This window comes from Dipodomys ordii, unplaced genomic scaffold (genome assembly GCF_000151885.1).
Source record: "Dipodomys ordii isolate 6190 unplaced genomic scaffold, Dord_2.0 Scaffold66, whole genome shotgun sequence".
Classification (NCBI taxonomy): Eukaryota; Metazoa; Chordata; class Mammalia; order Rodentia; family Heteromyidae; genus Dipodomys; species Dipodomys ordii.
Genome location: NW_012267282.1, coordinates 4,565,929 through 4,574,118, shown reverse-complemented (window position 1 = coordinate 4,574,118; position 8,190 = coordinate 4,565,929). Strand labels below are relative to the sequence as shown.

At 38.9% G+C, this 8,190-nt stretch overlaps 1 long non-coding RNA gene across 1 annotated transcript in view; it reads right to left on the bottom strand.

Moving 5' to 3' along the window:
• Positions 1 to 657: 657 nt before the first annotated feature.
• Positions 658 to 8,190, bottom strand: part of LOC105990582 — a 13,485-nt gene continuing 5,952 nt past the window's right edge. The window contains exons 4-5 of the long non-coding RNA XR_001175320.1: positions 6,009 to 6,054; positions 658 to 1,125 (exon numbers count right to left, since the gene is read on the bottom strand). This is a non-coding gene — a long non-coding RNA (uncharacterized LOC105990582). The remainder of the gene's footprint in view (positions 1,126 to 6,008; positions 6,055 to 8,190) is intronic.

Genomic DNA, 8,190 nt, shown 5'->3' with positions numbered 1-8,190 from the left:
TACTTGTCTAGCATGTTCCAGGAACTAGGTTCAATCTAAGGAACTGCCTCCCCCTCTCCCTTATCTAAAAACTATAAACTATTTTGAAAAACTATAAATGAAGCAAAGAACAGTAAATAAATACACTATGGCTCTTTAAGAAAAAAATGAAAGAAATGTTCTAGTATCTTGTCCAAATGAAATAGGAACCGAAAACACTTTGAATTCTTTAACTTGGGATTTTGTGCTAACTTTTTAGCCTACCATCTATATTCTGTAATAATTTCTTATAATAGTAGTCCTCAAGACTAACAGATGATTACATTATTAAATCTGTAATAGGTTTTGATAGAAATAAGTAATAATCCTTTAATATTAGAATATAAAAACATATATTGGGGAAATAAATTTTTGACACACTATACAATTTGAAAATAAATAGCCATGATACATTATACATCGAATTTTATTGCCTTCTTATGAATAGAACAAATATGGTATTCAAAATATACTTTCTTGCATTTTACAGAAGAAAAAGTAACTGAAGTAAAATTGAAGGAATTGTTGAACTTCAGATAAATGTTTCTTCAAAACAAGAGATATTAGTTCCTAAAAGAGTCCTCTAAAGTTAAAAAAAAGATTAGGAAAAACATTAAGCTATTGAGCTACTACCATACATTTACATCTGTAGATAGTAAACTTAGTCTCTTCCCCCATAAAAACCTAGGAGACACCACTGATATCTACACTAAACAAAAAAAGCTTCTTTTTCATATTAAACAACAACAACCAAAACCCTTTTAAATCTAAATCTACCTTAACTTTCCAAGAAAACTTTTTAAAAAGGAATGGTTAACCTGAAAGCAAAAGGTTGTTCAAATGACTTTCAAGGAAAGAAATACATTATGGAATGTGCTTATAACTAATAGTGTCAAGTACAACCCAAAACAATGACCCAAGAATTCACAGTATCAGCCGGTCCTCTCCTCCCTCCTGAATTACCTGACCAACAGAAGTTTGGCTTTGTTGTTTCAGAAAGCATTGTTTTTTACATTCCATCAATTGTTCAAAATCATGCCACATTTTCACTTGTTTCATATTTGGACCATGACTTTCTCGTACAGCTTTTTGTTTTTCTCGAAGTTTCTACAATGAAAAAATAAATAATCTAGTTACAGAGATAGTTTTCTTTTCTCTTTTCTTTTGTTGGTCGTGAGGATTGAACTTTGAGCCTGGGCGCTGTCCCTGAGCTCTTCAGCTCAAAGGGAACTCTCTCCTACTTGAGCCACAGCCCCACTTCCAGTTTTCTGGTAGTTAACTGGAGATAAAAATCTCACAGACTTTCTTGCCTGGGCTGGCTTTGAACCATAATCCTCAGATCTCAGCCTCCCTATTAGTAGCTAAGATTATAGGTGAGAGCCACCAGCATCTGGCCAGAGATACACTTCTAATGTTACACATCAAGATAATATGGTATATCATAGTTAGGCAATTGGCTAATTAAATTAAAGCAGATACAGGATATCCTAAAGAGGAAACTGGGAGAGGAAAAACTGGGCAAATATAAAGGAAGAGATCACATTGTCTGAAAAGAATTATATCTTAACCTGACTTATGTAATTGTAACCCCTCTCTCTGTACATCATCTTTACAATAACAATTAAAAATTAACAAGAAAAAAAGAACAGAAAAATGTAAAAGAAGGGAAGGAAATAAGAAAGGGCATCAGGAGAGCATAACAAGTGAGATGAACTGGGTTTCAACACTGGCTTTGTCACGAGTGATCGGCAATGTTTCCTGGGTCTGCTTTCTCAATTGTCAGTTAGGACTAATAATTGACGATAAATAAAAATATGTCTTATAAGGTTATTTTTTCACATGATAAATACTTCATAAATTATCATATTCTATGTATGTTATTATTAAATGCTATATTCTAGCTTGAAACATTGTATGATCTATTTATGTTCAAATAAATCATATACATATCTTTCTTAGAGAGAAGACTCAGGTTTATTTATTTATTTAAGTACTAAGATTTTAAGTAAGGGCCTTTGTGCTTGCTAGGCTGGCTCTCTACCACTCAAGCCATTCCTACAGTCTTGCTTTTGCTGTTTTTTTTTCCTCTGGAGATTGAGTCTAGCATTCTGCTGGGGCTAGCCTAGACCTGCAGTCCTCCAGATGGTCTCCTGAGTAGCAAGGATTGCTGGCAAGAGTAGAGCCAGTGATTTTTAAAAAGGTATACCATTCAATAAGCCCAAATCTTTATCACAACCACTGACTGCCCAAGCTATTTTAGTCATCAAATCTAAAATTATAAAATGAAGTAAATTTTCTACAATAACTTGTAAAAATATACTTTGGCTCTTTTTTTTTTTTTTTTTTTTGTCAGTTGTGGGGCTTGGGCACTGTCCCTGCACTCTTCAGCTCAAGGTGAGCATTCTACCGCTTGAGCCACAGTGCCAACTTCTGGTTTTTGAGTGGTTTATTGGAGATAGGAGTCTCACGGACTTTCCTGCTTGGGCTGGCTTTGAACCTTGATCCTCAGATCTCAGCCTTCTGAGTTGCTGGGATTATAGGCGTGAGCCACTGGTGACCGGCTTATACTTTGGTTCTATATAATATTAAAGTGAGAAATGCTGACTGCAAAGAGGGGTCAACACAAGGCCAGACAACAATGAGAAATATGGTAGAGAGAAAAAGAGTACAGATAAGGAAGAAAGAAAGGAGAGGAGAGGAAGGAGAGAAGGTAGGGCAGGGAAGAGGAGAAGAGGAGAAAGGGAGGGGAGGGGAAGGAGAGCGGGCTCAAGGAGCTGAGAGAGGAGGAGACAGGAACAAGGAGATGGGAGGGGTAGGAAAGGGAGAAGGAAAACAGAGAGGAGACAACAATGTACATATAAGGAAACACAGTGTGACCAAAATACTATCTACATGGCCATCAAACGTGAGAAAATCACCAAGAGGGACAGAAAAACAAAGAAAGACAAGGAAGCACAGTACACTGGAACATCCTCCTTTCCTCTTTTAGTACGTGGTGGATCTTCCATTGATTTAAGCAAGCTGGTGGTTAATGCTTGCCCAAATAAGAGGATAAACTAAGCTAAGGACCAGATTCAAATCACTTACTAAATGCTGTCCACTGCAGTATGGACAACCAAAGAACTTAACAGTAAACAGCAAGAGAAAGCAACAGAATTTTAAAGTACAATTCTATAACCAGCAGTTTTTTGATTCAACATAGGGCATATGAATACATATACTTAAGTTCACATTTATTAATAATTTTCTCTTACAACAAACATTTTATCCTTATATAGCATTTGCAAAGGCCATGAAAGCAGACCCAAACTTTTAAAAGCCCTGATCATAATTTTAAATTAAGGTTAAATTTAAACTCTAATTTTTCTTATATTAGTAGAATAATTTCCTTGTCAAACATCCTAACAATCTATAAAAGTTAAAGAATCAAAGACAATGTGGGTGCTGTATCAGAAATATTAAAATTTGTTTTATAATTCTGGGCCTGAAACCTTTAGCTTTATAAGTATAACTGACTAGTTTGTAATTTATTTTTATATTTATTGTCACTTAACACAGATTTGTAATAGTTGAGATGAGCTGGGACAGTAGAAGTGTGGGGATTCCATTCCATGCTCTGGTCTAGTCTGGAACGTGCACTTGTCATCACTGAGTAAGGTGAGCTGCACTATACTGCATTTGCACTGAAAATTTAGACCTACTGTAGAAGTGAGAGGATTGAGGAGCTGTGCTTCTGACAGCCTAGAAGGTGAGGAATGAGCTAGTAATTGGCTCATTTTGCTTAAAAATATTTAGTGTCAGATTGCTGCAACCACTTTTCTCAAGAACCTGCAGTAAAACACTACAGTGAATAGGAAAAGCCCAGGTTTCATTTTTGGTGCTGGGGGCCAGAACTGTGTACAGGCTAAACATGAGCTCTATACTGCCCAAGAACAAGCTTGAGCCGGGCGCTGGTGGCTCATACCTGTAATTCTAGCTATTCAGGAGGCTGAGATCTGAGGATCACGGTTCAAAGCCAGCCCAGGCAGGAAAGTCTGAGAGATGCTTATCTCCAATAAGCCACTCAAAAACCAGAAGTGGTTGCTGTGGCTCAAGGGGCAAAGCGCTTGCCTTGAGCTGAAGAGCTCAGGGACAGCTCCCAGGCCCAAATATTTCTGCACATACCATCACCCATCCAGATGTTTTTCAAAACAAGAGAAGTTGAAGAATGCTCCTTAACATGGGGTCTTTGGGAGGGAGTCAACTGATAATCACAGTATGCTAAAAAAATCTAAAAATCTCTAGTTAAAATAGTGTACAAGTGAATGTTCACAAATTAACTCAAATAGGCACTTTCACACATAAAAATTCCTTTTGAGAATGACATGTCCTTATACACGGGAACTGGATATTTAGAACTCACAAGTTCTCTGTTAAATGGAGAATTAGCGTTGGAAGGTTTCTATTTATTTATTTATTTAGTTAGTTAGTTAGTCAGTTAGTTAGTTATACCAGTCCTGGGGCTTGAACTTGGGGCCTGGGCACTGTCCCCGAGCCTCTCTGTGCTCAAGGCTAGCACTCTACCACTTGAGCCACAGTGCCACTTCCAGCCTTTTCTGTGTCTGTAGTACCTAGGAATGGAATCCAGGTCTTCATGCATGTTAAGCAAGCACTCTACCACTAAGGCACATTTCCAGCCCTCCTTTTATTTTTTAATCTACTCAGTATAATAAATATCTGCTCACAAATCACAAAGAAAGAATAGAGGAAAGCTTTTAAGAGAAATAATTGGAGCTGGGAAGGTGGCTCAGTGGTAGAGCGCTTGCCTTGCATGCTTGAGGCCCTGGGTTCGGTGCCTCAGCACCACATAAGCAGAAAAAAAAATGCCGGGGGCTGGGAAGGTGGCTCAGTGGTAGAGCGCTTGCCTTGCATGCTCGAGGCCCTGGGTTCGATTCCTCAGCACCACATAAACAAAAAGAAAAAAGCCGGAAGTGGCGCTGTGGCTCAAGTGGTAGAGTGCTAGCCTTGAGCTGAAGAGCTTAGGGACAGTGCTCAAGCCCAGAGTTCAGGCCCCATGACTGGACCCCCCCCAATAAAAGAGAGAAATAATTGATTCTAGGTTTTAGACAGGAAATGTACAGGGTGAGCCTGGAATACTGTGTCACATTAGGAAATAAGTCACCAAAGTCTAATAGGGATTTCTTCAAAAGGATTCAGAGCTAGGTTTCGTGGTATATACCTATAATCCTAGTGCTCAGGAAGCTGTGGCAATATTGAGAGTTTGAGACCATCCTGGGCAACACAATGAGATTAAGCCTATAGTTTAAATCTTGTGTTAAAGGTTTATATGTCAGCCTGACACCAGAGGCTCATTCCTGTAATTCTAGTTACTCAAGAGGCTGAGATCTGAGCATCAGGGTTCAAAGCCAGCCCAGGCAGAAAAGTTGAGACTTTTATCTCCAATTAACTACAAAAACAAAAAAACAAACCTAGAAACAAAAACAAAAACCTGGAACCAATTCCAGCTGTGGCTCAAGTGACAGAATGCTAGCTTTGAGCATAGAAGCTCAGGGATAGTACCCAGGTCCTAAGTTCAAGTCCTAGGATAGGCCAAAAAAAAAAGCCTTGTGTTTGAAGCTCTAGCACACCTCTGCCCTTGGGGAAAAAAAAAAGTACAGACATGGATTTTTTTGTTTTTGTGGTGCTGAGATCCAACCCAGGGGATCACACATGCTAAGCAAGTGCTCTATCTCTGTTTGTTTTTTGTTTTTGTTGGTTGTGGGGCTTGAACTCTGGGCCTGAACGCTGTCCCTCAGCTCTTCAGCTCCAGGCTAGTGCTCTACCACTTGAGTTACATCGCCACTTCCAAAGTGCTCTATCTCTAGACCCTAAGTATCTAAAAAAGCATCTTTACCTTTGAAAGAAATTAAAATTTTCCCTTTAAAACCATGGCCTTTGAAAAAAAATGATGACGTCATACTTATAAACTAAAAGTCATAAATAATTCTTACCTTTCCAAGGTTTTCTTGTTCAGTAATATTTTTGGTATACTGTTCCCTAGAAAGTTAACAAAAATTATTTAGTTTAAACTTACTTCAATTGATTTAATCATATAACAAATTATAAACTAACACATGTAGCTATATATATTAAGCAATATATTTGGTAATATAGTTTAAGGGTCTGGAATAAAAAATAAACCCATTATCAAGTACTATGTCTTTCCTCATCTTCAGTCGGTTCTTTCAGGAAATAGTAAGTTAATGCGAGGAGGCATACTTCATATGAAATTACATTAAAAAATTAAGATGTTAAATATTATTTCTTATTAATCTACTCTTAAGGCAACAACAATCTATTTACTTAAACTTTGTATTTGAAGAAGTTTGCAGAAAGGAGAAAACTGTGTGTGTGTGTGTGTGTGTGTGATAGTACCAGGGCTTTGAGCTTTCACGTTCGTGGCTGGTTCTACCACTTAAGCCATGCCTATAGTCCACTATTTTGCTGGTTAACTTGAGGTGGAGTTTCACAGATTCTTCTTCCTTGGGTTGGCTTCAAACTGAGCTCTTTCTAGTTTAGACTCTTAAGTAGCTAGGATTACAGGTGTGAGTCATTGTACTCAACTAAGTGCACTTTCACACTGGTGGTGGGGCTTGAATTTAGGGCCTGGTGCTGCCCCCGAGCTCTTTTTGCTTCAGGTTAATGCTCTGCCACTTTGAGCCATATCTCCACTTCTGGTTTTCTGGTAGTTAATTGGAATCTTCCAGACTTTCCTTCTGGGCTGGCTCTGAACTGTGATCCTCAGATCTTAGGCTCCTGAATAGTGAGGATTACAGGTGTGAGCCACCAGTATCTGGCTTAAAATGCACATTTTAAATAAACATTTAATAGTATCTAATTCTGAGGTTCTATTTCTGTGAAGTTGTTCAACAGGAAACTCCCATGACTTAATGAACATAAAAACAAGGACTATTGGATTATTTACTTTATGAATGAATGTATATAGAAATGCTTAAGTAAATTATGGTTTGTACATTTAAAAGAAGAATAAAAGTGATAAAAGAGGGGATGGGAAGGTGGCTCAGTGGTAGAGCGCTTGCCTTGCATGCATGAGGTTTGATTCCTCAGCACCACATAAGCAGAAAAAGTTGTAAGTGGCTCTGTGGCTCAAGTGGTAGAGTGCTAGCCCTGAGGTAAAGAGATGAGGGACAGCACCCAGGACCAGAGTTCAGGCCCACGACCAAAAAAAAAAAAAGTGATAAAAGAGGATGAGGGCATATCTATAAATACTGAAGTAGAAATTCTAGGTTATGTGCAAGCTGGGTGCTGTTCGCTCACCAACAAAAACTAACAAACCAACTGTGTGTACAAAAGCTCAGGACAGCATCAAGACCCTCGATTCACGCCCTAGGATTAGTATAAAAAGAAAAAAGAAAAAAATTGTGTGCGTAGCTTAGATGTTACTTTTTTTTTTGGGGGGGGGGTCGGTCGTGGGGCCTGAACTTTGGGTCTGGGCGCTGTCCCTCAGCTCTTCAGCTCAAGGTTAGAGTTCTACCACTTGAGCCACAGCGCCACTTCCGGCTTTTTTTCTTTTTGCTTATGTGGTGCTGGGGAATCGAACCCAGGGCCTCATACATGCAAGGCAAGCGCTCTACCACTGAGCCACCTTCCCAGCCCCTAGATGTTACATTTATATACACATGTGTATACATATACATACACAAATGTCCCATATATTTGCTAATATATGCAGATATAGACATATGGGGAAAGAATGTCATAATGTATACTGGTGTTAAAGTCTGAGGTGAGACAAAATGTGGACCTTTTTTTATGTGTATGTAAGCTGAACACAGGGCCTGAACACTATCCCTGAGCTTTTTTGCTCAAGGCTGGCACTCTACATCTTGAGCCACAGCTCTACTTCTAACAGCCTTTTTTTTTTTTCTGAGATGGTTTCACTACATTGCTCAGGATGTCTAGGAACTTATACTATGTTGCCCTTCTGTCTCAGCCTCCTGAGTGCTGGGATTACAGGCATGTACCACTACACTTGGCTAGATAGCACTCAGTTTCGATGTATACTGTTTCATAATTATTGAGTTTTTTGGGGCTGGGAAGGTGGCTCAGTGGTAGAGTGCTTGCCTTGCATGCATGAGGCCCTGGGTTCGATTCCTCAGCACCACATAAGCA